This window comes from Bos javanicus, chromosome 26 (assembly GCF_032452875.1).
Source record: "Bos javanicus breed banteng chromosome 26, ARS-OSU_banteng_1.0, whole genome shotgun sequence".
In the NCBI taxonomy this organism is placed as follows: Eukaryota; Metazoa; Chordata; class Mammalia; order Artiodactyla; family Bovidae; genus Bos; species Bos javanicus.
The window spans coordinates 42,426,325-42,443,817 of NC_083893.1; the positions used below are offsets into that span (position 1 = coordinate 42,426,325).

Consider the following 17,493-nt stretch of genomic DNA (forward strand, 5'->3'; position numbering starts at 1 on the left):
GGGCGATTGATGTCAAATGTTAGCTGCAACATTCATTTTCCCCTGAAATGGACAAAGAAGAGGATTAGTCATTTAGAAACTTCATCTAGAAGCTACACCTCACGAGTGATAGTCCAAAATTGAATGGGTCTGAAATTTAAAGTGGCTTTTAAGTCCTCTCCTTTGATTGCTCCTCAGGTCATGCAGCGTCGTGAGAGGCCGAGGGAGCAAGTTACTGATGGGAGCTGGGAATGTCATTTGTTAGCTCCTTGACTCCTCCCAGAAGCCCATTCCTCCTGTGACAGGATGCTCCTGAGACCTCGAGAGAGGAATCTCGGGCTTGGGAGGTGGGCAGATCTGAGCTCCAGGGTCAGCCCTATCACTTCTTCCTTTGTGAGCCTCAATTTCCTCATTTACGAAACAGGGTTCATAAGATGGACTTCCCTGGTGGTTCGGTGGTTAGGACTCCATGCTTCTACTGCAAGGAGCACAAGTTCAATTCCTGGTTGGGGAACTGAGATCCTGCATGCTGTGCATCAGTCAAAAACAAAAAGAAATCTCCAAAAAAACATGAAATAGGGTTAACAACAATGATTATTGCCATCCTCATTTTGCAAAAATAAGAAAATAATATTTAGAGAGGGCGCAAATACACAGTGAGTGGACAGACTACAACCCTCTCTGGGGCCATCAAGTCCCCAGAGAGATGGTATCCTGCCTTCCAGCCTCACCAGGAGAGCACCAGGCTGTTCACATCCACTCCCATGTGGAGAGCAGCCCTTCCAACAATAACCAACCAGTGTGTGTCTGTGCATTACCTGAGTTCAGAGACACGGCTCCCCCAGGGTCCCCCTGATGGTCCTTCCAGTGGAAGCCAAAATAGCCCTGGATGAGAGCTTAAAATTCCCGCTCTCTGTGGTCAGCATTTTTCAAGGAAAAGAAATATGCAGCAGTCCGTGCAGGTTATTTAACATCTGGGAAGGTTCTTGCTCACTCTGAGCCCTCTGTGTGCTCCCAAGTTACTGATGTCATCGTTAGAAATGGCTTCCACCTACGGCTCTGATTCATGGCCTGGTTACGAGTGTGATTCATAGGCTGCTAAGAAGCAGGCAGAGGCGGCTGTGTTACCTAGAAGCGGTGCTTGGGAATAGGATCACCGATGTGATGCGTCAGATATGCTAATGAGATCAATGCGACATTAGGTTAAAAAACCCAAACCTCATTTGCAAGTGAATGTTAATAAGGAGAAAAGGCTCAGCTCAGGTTGGACTGGAATCACTGGCGGGACTAGTTGTTCCTCAGTTAAGTAACATAATTTGTTCAATTTGTTTTATGTCAGTAAGTGAAGAACCTTTTTACTCACTTTGATTCATGGAAGGAGGTTAGACAATGGCACAGTAGAAAGGAAATTAACATTTAACCTGCCTGGCTGGGTTTTCTAAGGGATGTCTCAATATGACTGAGGCAGCGTGCGTAAATTCTCCCGATAAACCAGAATGAAACAGCAGCTATTTAAATCCCAAAGAAAATCTGGATGGCAGATATTATAGTCCAAAGAGAGACCTGATGGGTGTTGGGTCAGGAACGGGAAGACTGGAATCCTATTCTTATCCATTACACATTACTTTGAGTCACAAACTTTCTGGGCCTCAGTTCTTGTATCTGTAAAATGGAGTTAATGCAAAAAAAAAGTTGTGAGTTCATACACTGTAATGTACCCATCTAACAATGATTTATGGAGCACCTACTATGTGCTGGGCACTGTGCTAGTTGTTGGGGTTACAGTGATGGATAGAATTGTCAGGATCTTTATTGTAAGGGAAATTACGTCCTGGCATCCTTTAAAATGTTTTATTATGAAAAAATTCAGACCTTCAGGAGAGTGGGCAGAACAGATAATGAGCTTCATCTACCCATCACTCAGACTCAAGCCCAAGAAAGATTTTGCTACGTTTGCTTTGCCTGTCTCCCGTGTTTTTTACTGAATTATTTTAAAGCAAATCATAGACACTGTGTTCCTTGTCCATTGCTATATGATAAACAGCCACAGATTCAGCTGTTTGAACAACACACATTTGTTATCTCACACTTTCCAAGGTTTAGGAATCGGAACACAACTTGGCTGGATCTTCCGCTCTGTGTCACAAAGCTGCAATCCAGATGTCAGCCTGGCCTGAGGTGGCCTGGGCCTAGTGTGGTTGTTGGCAGAATTCAGTTCCTTGTGGTTGTAGGGCTGAGGCCCTCAGCAACGAGAGGCAGTCCCATAGGCAGCTCACTGCACTGCTGATTGCATCTCCTTTGAGGCCAGCAGGAGTATTTCTTTGATACTTTACCCTTGGCTAAGGGCTCACTTGATTAGACCAGGCCCACCCAGGGTAATTTTGCTTTTGATTAACTCAAAGTCAGCTGATTTACACCCTCTCATGGGAGTGCTACGGCATCATATTCACAGGTTTTCTTCCCACTCAGATTGTTTTTGTTTGGTTGCTAAGTCATGTCTGACTCTGGAACCCCATGGATTGCAGCATGCCAGGATTTCTTGTTCTTCACTTTCTCCCAGAGTTTGCTCGAGCTCTTGTTCATTGAGTCCATGAGTGCTATCAAACCTCAGGGGGAGGGCGTCATTCAGAGTGGAACCAGCAGGGGGTATGGATCTTGGGGGCCATCTTGGAATTTTGCCTATTGTGTGGGCATTTCATCCCTACCATCTTAAATATGCACTTCTACAAATTATGGGCATTCTTTAATAACTACAATTTCATGTTAATATTTGATAGGGATTGCTGTTACTCAGTTTAGGACATGTTATGCTGTCATAATAAGTTACAGCACCCCCCTCCCCGCCGCCCACCGCAATCTCAGTGACTTCCAACCACAAAGGTTTCTTTCTTGGCTCACATTCCACCTGTGTCACAAATTGGTTTCAGCACTTTATCCTCAGGCCCAGCTTGAAAGAACAGCCCATTTCTGGGAAAAGAGATGGAATGACATGCAAAGGCATGTCAAGCTTCATCTGTGATGTGTCCACGGCCCATATTCTTACCTTTCCTTTGCTTGTCCTACTCCCCAGGGGCTAGGAGTCCAGTCCTTCTACAGAGAGGAAGGCCATTAGGAAAGGTTTGGCTGGGGGTCTACGTTAAAGCAAATAATGAAACCTCCCAGTTATCTCTTAAGTATCTTTTATTCTAGAATATTCTCACTCACAGACCTTATTTTTTGCAGGTTATTGACCCATTGGAGAAAGTGATCTGTTGTCATCTGGAGTTTTCTGCGTCCTGAGTTTGTCTGTTTGCTCCTTGTATGTCCTTCCACTTGCATCGTTGTGTGCTGTATTTCCTGCGGGCCAGAAGTTAGGCTTAGTGAACAGCTGGGGGCCAAGGATACTGCACAGGGAGTGTTTGGTACTTTGTATTTTATCACATCAAAAAGCACTTGATATTTGCTGAGGACATCTTTTTAAATACTTCATATTTTTAAATGGAAATTCTTACTCTTATATCCTTACATCCACTTAGATGCTTATTACTACTAGTCAGGCCCTGTACCATTTGTGTGAACTGCCCAGAATAGGCAAATCCACAGAGATGGGAAATAGACTAGCGCTTGACAGGTGCCGATGGAGGGGAGGGGAGTGGAGAGCAGCAGCTAATGGGCACAGGTTTCTTTTTGGGGTGATGATAAATTTGGGGGAATTGACAATTGTTGCTATACAACTTTGCAAAAATAAGTGGCTGCCAAGGTCTTTCCCAACTGCTAAATACCAGTTCAACCCACAAGGGACAGGGACTAACTCTGCTTGGGGGTGTCAAATAGAAATGACCCTGGAGGAGGCCCACAGAGGATGGGGAGGAGCTCAAGAGAGCCAGGCAGCAGGTACAGATTGCAAGATCCAGACCAAGCCACGTGTTTACTTAGTACTCGGGCTCTCCAGAGCTGCCCTCATAGGAGCTGCTAGGGACAGCAGCTGGGCGATGGGCCCTGGGCCCCTCACTTCCTCTCCAACCAAAGCAGCTCTGCTCCCACCTGTTCACAGGTGAGACTTCTAGGTAAGACTTTGTTCCAATGAAGAATTCTGCGATGCAAAACCCCTGACTTGAGTGAACACTTCTCAGCACTGTCACGTATTCCATTAGAATATTAGTGAGTCTGCATCTAATAATGAAGACGATGACATTGGCAACAAGCATCACTCACAATCACAGCCACCATCCAGGGGACAATAAGCGTACATCAGGCTCCACTCTAGGCGTGTGATATTCGTCATCTGATTTACTTTTCACAAAACCCAAATGCGGTGTATAGTCTTAATCTCATTATACAGGTGAGGAGACCCTCCATGTCAAGTGTCTTAATTGAGTTCACACAATTAGGCCTGTTGATCTGGGAAACGAACTCAGATTTTTTTAGTTCAGAAGCTGGTGCCCGTGTTATCTTCCTCCCTTGTGCTCGAACAGTGCTTTACAGTTTGCAAAGCCCTTCACAAGCCATTTCTCTGTGGAGAGCTGTAGCAGCCCTTGGAAGAAGAACTGCACAGTTATCCCCCTTCTGCAGTTGAAGAGAATGAGGCTTCGAGTCTTAGTCTGGGTTGCAGAACGCTGACATGGGGCAGGTGCCCTGGGCTACCGTGAATCTACCCCATTCCCTGTGCCAACTGCTGGGGAGCCACTGGAGCACAGAGATTTGACTGGTGCTCAGTGTGGCCACTCCTCCCTGGCCATCCTTCTCAGTATACATGAGATGCTCAAATGATGATGTTTTATTCTAATGACAAAGAGTATAACAAGCACAGGAAATGGCCTGGCATTAATCTCCACTCCATCTTGTGGCAGTGACTGCAATGAAAATGAGAAATAGTTTAAGCTTAACCCATTCTCATTACAATCATAATTACATTTTGTGGTCATTCTTAGTTTCTAGCAGAACCCAACTGCTCTCCATGTCAATTTGAAAGATACAGACAGCCCTTAATTTTTCTCCAGCATTCATCTGCCCGGCCATCTGCCGAGGACTGATCCTTGGGAAGCTGAAAATTAGGCTTAAGGAACTTATCTGTTTTATGTTTTAAATGGTTTGGCACGGACCTGCTAAACATCTGGACAAATGTAATTTACATGCATGTGCCTCAAAAATACATTGAATCAGGAACTGATTTATCTTTCTAATAACATGTTTAATTGAGAATACTCAAACTGGGGCCCTGATTATACAGCTAATCTCACTGAAAGCTGGCCAGGAAGTGTGCTGGGTGTCACCAGAGGAGAGACTGGGGACCAAAACTTACCAAGGTCAGCCCTCCAATTCTCAAGCCATCGTTGGACTCCTGAGTGGCTATGTCCCCATAGACACTGTGTACTGATGGCATTCTCCACAATGACTTCCTGGCACACAGCTCTGCAATGTTCTTCTGTGGCTGTTACATAACAACTCCATTTACCAATAAATACCTTTCTTAATGGTTCATCCTTTTTTTTTTTTTTTTTTTCTTTTGGTACATGTTAACTGAGCCCCTGTGATGTGCTAGGCATTGGTTAGGAGCTGGTGACACAAAGACAAATACCTTCAAGGAGTCTGCTTTCTAGAGATCAGCACAGAAGGCTTTGGGGGTACAGAGGAGTGCCCTAATCTCTGCCTACCTCCTGGGGTGGAGAGTGGACTAGGAAGACCCTGCCGGCCCTCAGCCTCCTAGCCCGGCCTTGTCTGTGGGGCAGCGGATGAATCACCGAGCCTCTCTGGGCCTCAGTTTTTCCACCTTTAAATCAGCGTCCTGGGGCCGCGGACAACAAAAGCAGGTAATATCATCCATGTGCTTAGTACAGAGCTTGGCATCTGGTTGTCTACCAGGGGCTCATAGGTAGCTGGTAGGGCTTTGCTAGGGGTGGGGATGGGAAGTGTGTTCCAGGGCAAGGGCTCAGCCTGTCCTAAGATCCAGCACAGCGATAGAGCATTGAGCATGGTTGGACCACAGAGGAGAGGCAGGGGCAGCAGCAGAGGCCTGGTCCTAGAGCCGCCTGTGAGCCAGGTTAAGATGGTGGACTTTGCCCCAATGCCACGGGGAGCCTTATGGAGAGGGAGGCAGGGGAGAGGGGGATGATCAGACGGGTGCTTTAGAAACATCATCTGGCCACAGAGTGGAGACTGGACCCCTCAAACTCAGGGCAAGACGAGAGCCTGGGTGGTTGACAGCAATTCCAAAGAGGACTTTGGTGGTAGTTACAGTTTGATGGATTTTGTTGTCTCATGGATGATGTTTTACAGTTTTTTTTTTAAGGGCGCTTTTGGAGAATTAAGCTTCAGGCTGCACTTTCCATGCATGTGCCCATTTTGGGCAAGGGATGGAATATGGTCCCCTAGAGCTGGGGCCCTGGGGGCTGTGGCCCAGATTGTAATCAGAGTCCTGGGTGTGCGGGCCCCTCCCACCTCCTCTGCAGACCCCTCACCTGGCCCAGCGACCCGGGGCTCTAGGTGAACCCAATGGGGTGTGGGAGGGGCTGAGGCTATGCACCTGTGCTATGGGTCCCGGCATGGAACCCGAACAGCTGTGGAAAGAACTCCCGGAGTGGTGGGTTTTAGAGCAGAGTCTCCTGCTATCTCTTCCTGACTCATGGACTGACTTTTCTCCAATGGCTGAGTGGCCAGCAAGTCAACATGTGTATCACTCACCACCGTGCCTCACTGGTCCAGACAGCATCCTGTTGTGTTCTGGACTGGTTTTGAAATGTAAGGGCAGGCCTTTTAACACTATTTAAAAATAAATTCACAGGTATAGGCAGGGCAGTTGGCAAAGGAGATCAGGACTGTGAATGAACGCTGAAAGGGAAAATACCATGATAAAAGTGGAAAAGCAAATGAGACATTTGCCACGAGACCTGCCAGGAAACGAAACCGGCCCTAATTGATGCAGTGGATCTCTGCACGAACCCGCAGTCGCACATGGGGGCCGGCCCCTGCCTCGTCCAGCTGTCTCGTCCCGCCGGCCTGAGTCATCCTTCGCTGGCTCCGAGCTGCAGCCTCGGGTTTGGCAGCAGAATTAGATCTGACCTTTTCAATCGTGGCTTTTAAAAAAATTATTAAATTTAAAAATGGTTAAACCTCAAATGAGCTGAAATCTTTTGTGCAAAGACCCCGTCTATCATTTCTTTTGTCCATAAAATATATTTAACCTCAACCATGTAATTAACGCTAGTGAATCCACCAGGCTGGTTGGGTTTATTATGTGCTCAGGGAGCTCAGCTGTTCTCATCTGAAAAGGGCAGTGCCGGGCATTTTCTTGAGTTTCTTGGCAAAAGCTGTAGGCGGAAAGTTGAAGCTCATCTGGAATAGTTTCCACTTTGCCTCCTTCTCTTCCTTCCACAATCCAGGTTGAGCAGAAAAGGCTTCACAATTAGAGAGAAATGCTCAACAAAGGACAATTAACCAGGCTCACAGCACAGTCTTGGGGTAGGGGGAGGCGGTGAGGTGTGTCTGGGCAGGAATTCAGAGGAGCCAAGTCAGCTTCACCAAGCCCTCAGACACCCAGATGCGGTTTCCAAGCCGGGCAGAGAGAAGGTGACGGTCTGGTGGCATCTAAAGCAGAGATTCTCAACACGGTTCTGGGAACCTCGGCTTCCCAGTGAAACTGAAAGAGCACTGGCTTGAGAGTCCGATGGATTTGAGTTAGGATTTGCATCTCTGCTGCTTATTTGGTGTTTGAACCTGGTAAGTCATGAAGCCATTCTGAACCTCGCTTTTCTTATTTATAAAAATAAGTATCTTGCAGAGTATTGTGGTTTAAATGGGATCATATATGTCAGATTCTTAGCACAGAGCTTGGCACACAGAAATCAGCTTCCATTATTTTTTTCCTTTTATTCCTCCTCCTCCTTCTTTTCCCTACTGGAAAATGGGTCGACCAAACTGAAAATAGCTAAATACATGTTGCGTGTGTGTGAAGGGAGTGGGGAATGCCTGCTCAATCAAGCATCAGGATAGATTGTACAGCTCTAATCATTGTGATAGTGTGGTACTGGCCCAGCAATAGACAGATGTCTAATGGAATTGAATAGGAAGCCTGGATGCAAACCACGCACAGATGACGCTGCAGGCCATTGTGGGGAAGCATGAACTACTCAGTAAAAAGTGTGCGAGCACTGGTTAGCCACACGAGAGAAATGAAATGGGCTTCCTACCTCCATATACAGAATCGCTCTCAGGTAGATGAAATGTGAAAGGCAACATTTGAGTATTTTAAGAAGAAAATAAGGAGATCTCTTTGTGACCTCAAGGTAGGCTAGGGTTTCTTAGCAAAATGCAAAAAGGTTGATAAGTTAGACTACCTTAAAATTCAACAAAAAGCTGGATAAGATATTTACCACATAAATAACTAATGATAAGTATTCAGAGTATAGACAAATGGGAAATAATAAGACACAATGTGATAGAAACATGGGAAAAAGACTTATTTATAAAGACATTTTATGAAATAGTAGAAAAGTTTGGCCAGTTACATGCAAAAAGATGTTCAACTTCATTTGTAATTAGGAAAATGCAAATTAAAATCACAAAGAAACAACATGACATGAAGGATGGATTAACTAACCTTATTGTGGTCATTTCACAATATATACATAAATCCATTCATCACAAACATTTGAAATATTTTTTATATGTGAATTATATCTCAATACAGCTTAAAAAAACTTATCAAGCCACCAGTAGCCTACTATGAGTAGTCTTGCTTTTTCCATATGATCACTTAACTGAAGTTTTCTTTGATTTTTTTCCTGACTATTCCTCATCACATCAAGATAACAAAGATATATCTCTATTTAGACACACACACCGATACATACACACACCCCTCACAGAAACCTACCATTTGTTCTCACTGGGTTGACAAAAACCCAAGAAGTCTGACACCATGCATACATGAGGACGTGGCGAATGGGAACACTTACATGTTGCTGGACAGCGTAAATTGGAAAACTATTTTGGAAAATAAATTGACATCATCTTGTAAAGCTAAGTATGTACAACCCAGCACCTGACTCATTGGTGTCCACTGGACCTCAGAGAAACTCCTGTTGGTGTGCAGCAGGACCTGCGCTCTGAGCACTCTCACAGCAGCACTGTGGGTAAAAACAAAATATCGTAAACCATTTTAACATCCTTTGATAAGAAAATGGTTAAATAGACTGTGAGCATTATAGGCATATGAAAATGAACGTGCTCCAGCTACCCACAAACACCTGCATGAATCTTAGAAATGATTTGCTGAGTGAACCAAACATCTTGCAGAAGAGCATATAGAGTAAAATGCCATTTTTATAAAATGCAAAAACCAATTAACACTGAAGAATATTGTTTGAATGACAAAATGATAAGCAGACAATTCAAGATCCTTTGAAAGAGGCTACCCCTTTGAAAGAGGCAAGGGGATGAACGGGCATGGAGCAAATTGGTAACATTGCCTGTGTTGGTAACATTCTGTCTCCTGGTGGGTGCTGGTTTCACAATGTGTATGTTATTATTATGCTTCATAACTCACACACATGCTCCATCTATTCTTTTGTGTGTTGAGTATTGTGAAATTAAAAACAGAAATAACAAGAATGTATGGAAGGACTGGGACTTGACTGGCTGCAGTTACTGTTGCTGGTAGACTCCCTGGAAGGTGAAGAGTGAGGAGGCCACTGTGCAATGTACCCAGACAGGCTGAGCTCATGCTGGAGGGAGAGAAGAGGTGACTCTCATAAGAGTAAAGCCTGACAGGGGTTCCAGGCTCCTGCCAAGGTTGTGTAACATTTGGTGACATCCTGGGAAGGTGGGGGATTACACAGGGTGGCTCAGTCAGTAAAGAATCCGCCTGCAATGCAGGAGACCACCTGCAATCCAGGAGACCCGGGTTTGATCCCTGGGTCGGGAAGATCCCCTGCAGGAGGAAATGGCAACCCACTCCAGTATTCTTAAAGCCTGGGAAATCCCATGGACAGAGGAGCCTGCCCCATAGCTACAGTCTATGGGGTCACAACAGTTGGACATGACTTAGCGAGTAAACCACCCCACATGGGAGTTGGTGCCCTGCAGGCATGGTCATATATGAAAGATAAGAGCCTGGAATTCCGGGGAATGGGAACTGGTTTGGCCAACTGTGATCTCTTGGGATTTGTCTTCCCACGTGATGTCTGATGGTAGTGTTGTACAGTGTAGGCTGTTATTAGACTCTTTAACATAAAAATAAAAGCGCTGCCATGGGGTAACGTCAGCAAGTTTCAGTCCCAAGACAGTTAACTTTTCTGCGAGAATGTGGTGCTGTCAGAATCAACTATGGGCCATTCTAATTCCTACATGTCTGGGGATACGGTGGCTTTGAGTGGGAGGGAGCTAGTCTATCAAAACGGCAATAGTTCTGGAAAATTTTCAAGGAAGTAAAATTAAAGAATGGAAGTGCAGAGTATTCTTTCAATTTCAAGGCATGTGTAAAGGCTCTTTGCCCTGTGCAATTAGGTCCAGGTCTTAGCGGGAATAGGACATGGCAACCCACTCCAGTATTCTTGCCTGGAGAATCCCATGGACAGAGGGGCCTGGTGGGTTACAGCCCATGAGGTCACAAAGAGTCAAACATGACTGACCACACATGCCCCGTGGGGGAAGATGAGATGCCTGTTTCTTCTGCTCCCAACTCTCTTCTTTAAAAATGCCTTGCTTCTCAGTACAGTAGACCTGAAGGAATGTGGATGGTCCTGTTTCAAGAGAACGTGGATTAACACTGTGGAAAGATGCTATGGCCAGCCGACAGTAATGCCTTTTATAATGCCAGAAAGACATTGCAATGACCCGGAAATCATGGGTCGGTGAAAACATCTGGATTTTGGTGTGTTGTTTTCCTATTTGTTTATTCAAAAGCCCTCACTTCGGATTCTGTCCCTGGTCATTTAGCAAAGGTCCCCAGTATGAGCCATTGTCTTATATGCCAAAAGACTTGTAGAGAGTCTGTGTGACCAGCAGAAGGCTAGTCTGTCGGGAGTCTCGGTTTTCTGCTTATTCCTACACTGTTGAAACCACGTCCTTTAAAAAAAAATTGCCATCCTGTGGACATTGCCAGCAGGGAGCAGCAGGAGTAATTTGCTGCTGACCTTCCTATTTTTATCAATATTGGGAATTTTGCTTAATACTGTGAAGTTAAAGGAGAATTCTGCTCCCTCCCTCTGTCATTTTCCTATCTTTCATATTATTTATTTTAAAATTTAAAAATTTTCCTTTGGCAGTGCCACATGCATGGCATGTGGGATCTTAGTTTCTCAACTAGGGATTGAACCTGTGCCCCCTGCCCTGGAAGCGTGGCATCATAACCACTGGGCCACCAGAGAAGTCTCTTCCATATTTAAGACTGGTTAAAAATTTCTGCCCAAAATTGACTGAGCAGAACTCAAGGTTCAAATTGCAAGTCCTAACTGGATAGTGCCTGGCTTCCCTGTGCTTTACAAAGACAGGTTTTTAAAATACCTGTCACATCAGAATCTGGAAAGCCTTGGCCATCCCCCACTGCCTACTTCCCTGTCCCAGTCTTGAAACTTTCCATTTACCCAATGCTTAAATATGGAAAAGGTAATAATTAACATTGTGCTCTCACTGCAGGTGGTGGCTCTAAATAGCTTACAGGCTCTATGGATGTCTAGAAGCAGTGAAGCCGTGTTCGTTGTTATTGCATGAAATGAAAGAAGCACCTTGGATGATTACAGACAAAGATCTCTTCCCAGTGGCCAGCAGAACCGAGGGGAAGAGCCACCTCTCATTCCCTTCGCAGATGGCCTAGGAGCTGGGAGGATGGGCAGAGAAGCCTGGAAAACCGGCTGGCTTCTAATTGTGTCTTTACAGCCAACTAGGCTACCAAAATGATTATCTTTTTCTCTCCGAGCCTTACTGACCTGTGGCTAATGAGATTTGTGCTTCGATTAGTTGTAGAACATAAATTAGCTAATCAATGGCAATGGATTCGCATTATTTCTCATACATGAGTTCTGCTGCAGTGATCTGTACTGAATATTCAAATCAATTTCGGATACTCTGAACGACTCCGTTAATGTGACCTGCTGGAATCTGGCTGCATGCGTAGCCTCCTTGGGAGCAGATGAAGACCAGGCTGAGCCCAGCTCATACCCCAGCCGCTCAGGCATCCGGAGCTCTGCAAACTACCTTGCTTTCCCTTTCACACAATGAGGGTCAAAGAGGATTGGGGAAAAAGTCGTGCGGCCGGTGCGGGGAAGCAACAGAAACTCCGGAGAACTCACAGCCCCACGTGGCCTCCTTTCCTGCAAAGGAACCAGGCTAAGTGGACATCAAAAAGCAGGGAGCTGTTTTCAGGTTTCTGGGGTACAAACTTTGCCAAGGGCAGGATCCTGGGTCGTCATCTTCAGTTTTCAACCCGGGGAAGAAAATCTTCACTCTTTGCTATAGTTGTCTCGTCTGTACAATTAACCAGCATCTTGGCATAAAACGTGGAAATTTGTACAGTCTTCCAGGCATCTGTGGGCTTTATGGTACAAGTTCTGTTAGTACTGAAGCCACAGAAAATTAAATGTTCCCCAAAGAACTTCCAGATGTGCTTTATTCTAATGGGGTCATTATGCAGTAAATTAAAAAGCAGGGTAAATGGAACTGTAAAATTTAAATTACTCTAAAACCACATCTCTTTGCTTTGAGCATTCATTTGTGGGGTTGCATTTGCAATAAATGTGAATTAGGCAGCTGCAATAACTGTTAATCATATATTTATAAAATAGTAATGAGGAAATGAATAGCAGAGTAAGACAGCTGCACATTTGTCTGAGAGTGTGTCAACTGTGAACATAATAAGATGTGGAACATTGTTTGGAGCTGGGCTGATAATACAGTGAATGTAAGAGATCGCTTCAGCCTCTTAACTTTACACGAAATTATACATAAAATCCATAAAAGCCCATAATAATGCATTATGCCCCTGAATTGTATTCAATATTTTTCTTTGCTTTGATTTTCTGAAATGAGCTCTACTTTCGCCAAAGCCATCTTCCAGGCATCAGTGAGGCTTTTGTTTCAGGCGATGTCGGGCTTCTGAGATTGCAATTGGATTTAAAGGAAGCAGGGCCGGTGCTGGCAAGGAGTTAATGGTGGTGCTTTGTTTTGTTTCCTTGGATCTGCTGTACACGGCTGGAGGCACGCCTTGTCCCGGGTGGAGGACAGAGGGGCTCCAGGCCTCTGCAACTGACCCCTGAGATCAAGATGGGGACAGAGGCCACTGCCAGTCCACCAGAGCGCCTGGGCTGCACGCTGGACCTGGTGAGAGCAGGGACACAGCTTTCAGCCACTGTTCAGATGAGCATCTCCTTGGGGTCCATGGCTGGGAGCTCCAGGCAGGTCTAGTAAAGGTCTGTGGCCTTGTGCTTGGGAAGGATGGTTATCCTGATGGCTGAAGTGATGATTGTTACTTGGAAACCTCCTTGCCTGGTGTTTGAACCAACCCCTCTGAAGGGAGCATCTGTTGAGGCAGAGCTTTCCTGAGCACGGACAGGCAGGGAAGGGGCCAGTGATCGAGTTAATCCTGGCTGTCCTTGTATCCTGTCCTGTCCAGCTGATCCTGTCTCTCCTCCTGTCCTTGTATCATGGGCATGACCAGGATGAAGCCGGTGCCCCTTACTGAGCATTCAGGGCTCTGCCTGGCCTGGCCCAACCGAATCTCCCCCACCCCCACAATAAACACCCGCGGGGTCCCAGATCTGCCATGATCTCGAGTTTGGTGGCTCTGAGTACGTGGTTCTCTTGACCTGGAATATTCTTCCCTGTTTCAAAGATTCCAGTTGCTCCTGCATGTCCCTTGTGAAGCTGCCCCAGACTCCTGGACCCCTTTCCCTATTCCCCTGGTGCTCATCATGCTACGCGCACCTCACCATGACAGCAGCTGTCTCATCGCGTCTCTGGGGTACTGTAAGTTAGTGTCCATGTACCTGTCAGACTCAGGGCTCCCTGAGCAGACCCTCAGGTGTGGTGCTTTGCTACATCTTGTTTTGGGAGATGCAGCCACTGCATGTTGGTGTAGGATTAAGGACAGTGGCCTGGGAGGGTCCAGCGTGAGCTCTCTTGGCATTTCTACAATTAGGCCAGGTCTCCCTTTTCTCTGGGCGGCCCCCAGCTCTTGATAAGAATGACGATTGTCTGTAAGGAGCTGGAGAAGGAGCAGGTCTAACAGGAAGACTGGAAGTTCCATGTGGGGTGTTTCAAAATAGAATGTTGAGTTCATAACCGTCCTCCCCTCACCCAGGATTTTGTAAGACCCTCACTGAAGGCAGTTTATTGTAGGAAACTGGGACTCACTGTTCTTTCTGGGAAAGAAGGAGGAGGGGGAGAGAGACAGAAACAGAGACAGAGGCAAGGAAACACAGAGACAGAGAAGAGGAAGAGGAGGGGGACGAAAAAGCTTGTTATACACACGCGCAAAGAACGTTCTGTAAATCTCTTCCCAACCCACGTTCATTTCCCAGTATTTCAGTGTCATTTTTCTTTAACCAACATTTTTTTTTCCTTGTTACAAAAATACTATATGGTCATTTTTATAATGTGCAGCATAAAGAATTTCATAATTTATTTAACCATTCCCTTATTTGTTTAAAAATTCCTGTTTATTTAACCATTCTCTATATGTTTATTCTCTTATTGTTTATTGAATCATTCTTCATTCATTGAGTACTTATGAATATTTTTTGCTCCTTTAAATAATGTTGTTAAAGTCCTTAAAATCTTTGCCAATTTCATAAGTATAGTATGATGCTTCATTATTATTTTAATTTCAGTTTATTTCTGGTAAAGTAAAATTTCTCTCTCTCTCTCTTTTTTTTTTTTTGCTTATTTATGTGTAGTTTTTCTCCGGAATGATTAAGTACAGCTTCACTGACAAGGGAGCAGTGTCATCACTGAATGTCTTATGGGGTGCATTGTTTCATTTCACCTTCATATTAACCCCATTCATAGACCCTATGGTCTGTGCGAGCTTTGGTGACATTGAGGAGCCCCCCTGAGGTGCATGGTTAGTAGGCGCTGGATCCTGCTGCACTGCAGGCACGTCCTTTCATTTTTCTACTGGGGCCTGACAGCTTCCTCTTTAACTTATGGGAGCTGTTTGCATATTGAGTGTTTAATTCATTGTCCGTGTACCTATAGGCTTTTTCTCTTTTAATGAAGTATAGTTGATTTACAGTGCTGTGTTAGTTTTGGGTATACAGCAGAGTGATTCGGTTATATATATATGTATATATAGAGGTTTCCCAGGTGGTGCCATGGTAAAGAATTCACCTGCCAATGCAGGAGATGCAGGTTAGATCCCTGGGTTGGGAAGGCCCCTTGGAGGAGGAAAGCAACCCACTCCAGTATTCTTGTCTGGAGAATCCCATGGACAGAGGAGCCTGGTGAGCTACAGTCCACAGGGTCGCAGTCAGACACGACTGAGCCTGCACGTATATATATATATATATTCTATTTCAGGTTCTTTTCCCTGTAAGTTATTACAAATATTGAGCAGTGTTCCCTATGTTATATAGTAACTCCTTGTGATTATCTGTTTTATATATAGTAGTGTGTATCTGTTAATCCTAAGCTCCTAATTTATTTCCCCCCTCTTCTTTCCCCTTTGGTAACCATAAAAAATATGAACACTTTACAAGTTTGCGTGTCATCCTTGTGCAGGAGCCATGCTAATCTTCACTGCATCATTCCCGTTTTAGTATATGTGCTGGGGAAGAGAGCACCGGCATGGTCTTTTAAACAGAGGGCTCATGGCCCAGGGTTCCCATCAAAGAAGGGGAAATGGCTCCCCTAAGCAACCCACTGCTCTCCCCGTTTTGTCTTCATTCAGAGTCACCTCTTGGTGGCTCTGCTTCCAGGTTTCTCCCCTTTCGTTGTCTTCTGATGTCTCCACCCTTTGGAAGGTGGGTGGAATGATGGCTGTTCGTCGTCTTACTCGTTTGAGAAAGCTGAGGACTTCCCCGGGTAGGAGAGACGGCAGGGACGCTGATAAAAAACAAAACCTAAACCAGCATTAGTAAAACCAGACCAAATCAAACCAAGCTGAACAAATATCCCAACATGGTGAGTCAGTCCGTTTGGATTTGGGGTGGAGTTGCCAGGTAAAATATAAAATGCCCAGATAAATGAATTTCAGATACATAACACTAAAATTACTAAAAATATTTTTTAAAAAATGTCCTATGCACTGTTTGGAACATACTTATTCCCCCAAATTATTTTTTGTTAGAAATTTCTTAGGAGGCTTTTAGTCTTTTTTCAAACCTAATTTTATTGGGATAACTAACATCTGTTATATAGATAGAAAGGACAGTTTAGCAGTATAAATTTATTTTAGAAGTTCAAGTGAACAATATTTAAAATCAATCAATATGAACCATAAAACTGTTTTGAATTTGAGTTTATGAGTTACCTTTGCAACCTACAGCAGCCTCAGCTCCAGTTCAGGTTAGGTTATTTATTTATTTATTTGTAGCAGTGAATAAATCCTGCTTGCAAATGGTAAAAAAAAAAAAAAAGGCATACCTTAAGATTTAAGCATAGCGGTGAAACGGCCGAGGGGATATACCCCACGTCCAAGGTAAGGAGCAGCAGCTGCACTTTGCTGGAGCAGCTGTGAAGAGATACCCCACATCCAAGGTAAGAGAAACCCCACAAAGACAGTAGGCGCTGAGAGAGGGCATCAGAGGGCAGACAGGCTGAAACCACAATCACAGACAACTAGCCAATCTGATCACACAGACCACAGCCCTGTCTAACTCAATGAAACAGCTATGCCATATAGGGCCAGCCAAGATGGACGGGTCATGGTGGAGAGGTCTGACAGAATGTGGTCCACTGGAGAAGGGAATGGCAAACCACTTCAGTGTTCTTGGCTTGCGAACCTCATGAACAGTATGAAAAGGCAAAAAAATAGGACACTGAAAGATGAACTCCCCAGGTGGGTAGGTGCCCAATATGCTACTGGAGATCAGTGGAGAAATAACTGCAGAAAGAATGAAGGGATGGAGCCAAAGCAAAAACAAAACCCAGTTGTGGATGTGACTGGTGATAGAAGCAAAGTCTGATGCTGTAAAAAGCAATATTGCATAGGAACCTGGAATGTTAGGTCCATGAGTCAGGGCAAGTTGGAAGTGGTCAAACAGGAGATGGCAAGAATGAACGTCAACATTGCTTATTCTAGGAATCAGCAAGCTAAATGGACTGAAATGGATAAATTTAATTCAGATGACCATTATATCTACTACTGTGGGCAGGAATCTCTTGGAAGAAATGGAGTAGCCATCGTAGTCAACAAAAGAGTCCAAAATGCAATACTTGGATGCAATCTCAAAAACGACAGAATGATCTCTGTTCATTTTTCCAAGGCAAACCATTCAATATCACAGTAATCCAAGTCTATACCCCAACCAGTAATGCTGAAGAAGCTGAAGTTGAATGGTTCTATGAAGACCTACAAGACCTTTTAGAACTAAGACCCCAAAA

General features: G+C 44.8%; 1 non-coding gene across 1 annotated transcript; it reads right to left on the reverse strand.

Moving 5' to 3' along the window:
- Window positions 1-15,624: 15,624 nt before the first annotated feature.
- LOC133239686 (U6 spliceosomal RNA) lies at window positions 15,625-15,731 on the reverse strand. Its single transcript, XR_009733936.1, has one exon. It is a non-coding gene; the product is annotated as a U6 spliceosomal RNA (small nuclear RNA).
- Window positions 15,732-17,493: the final 1,762 nt, after the last annotated feature.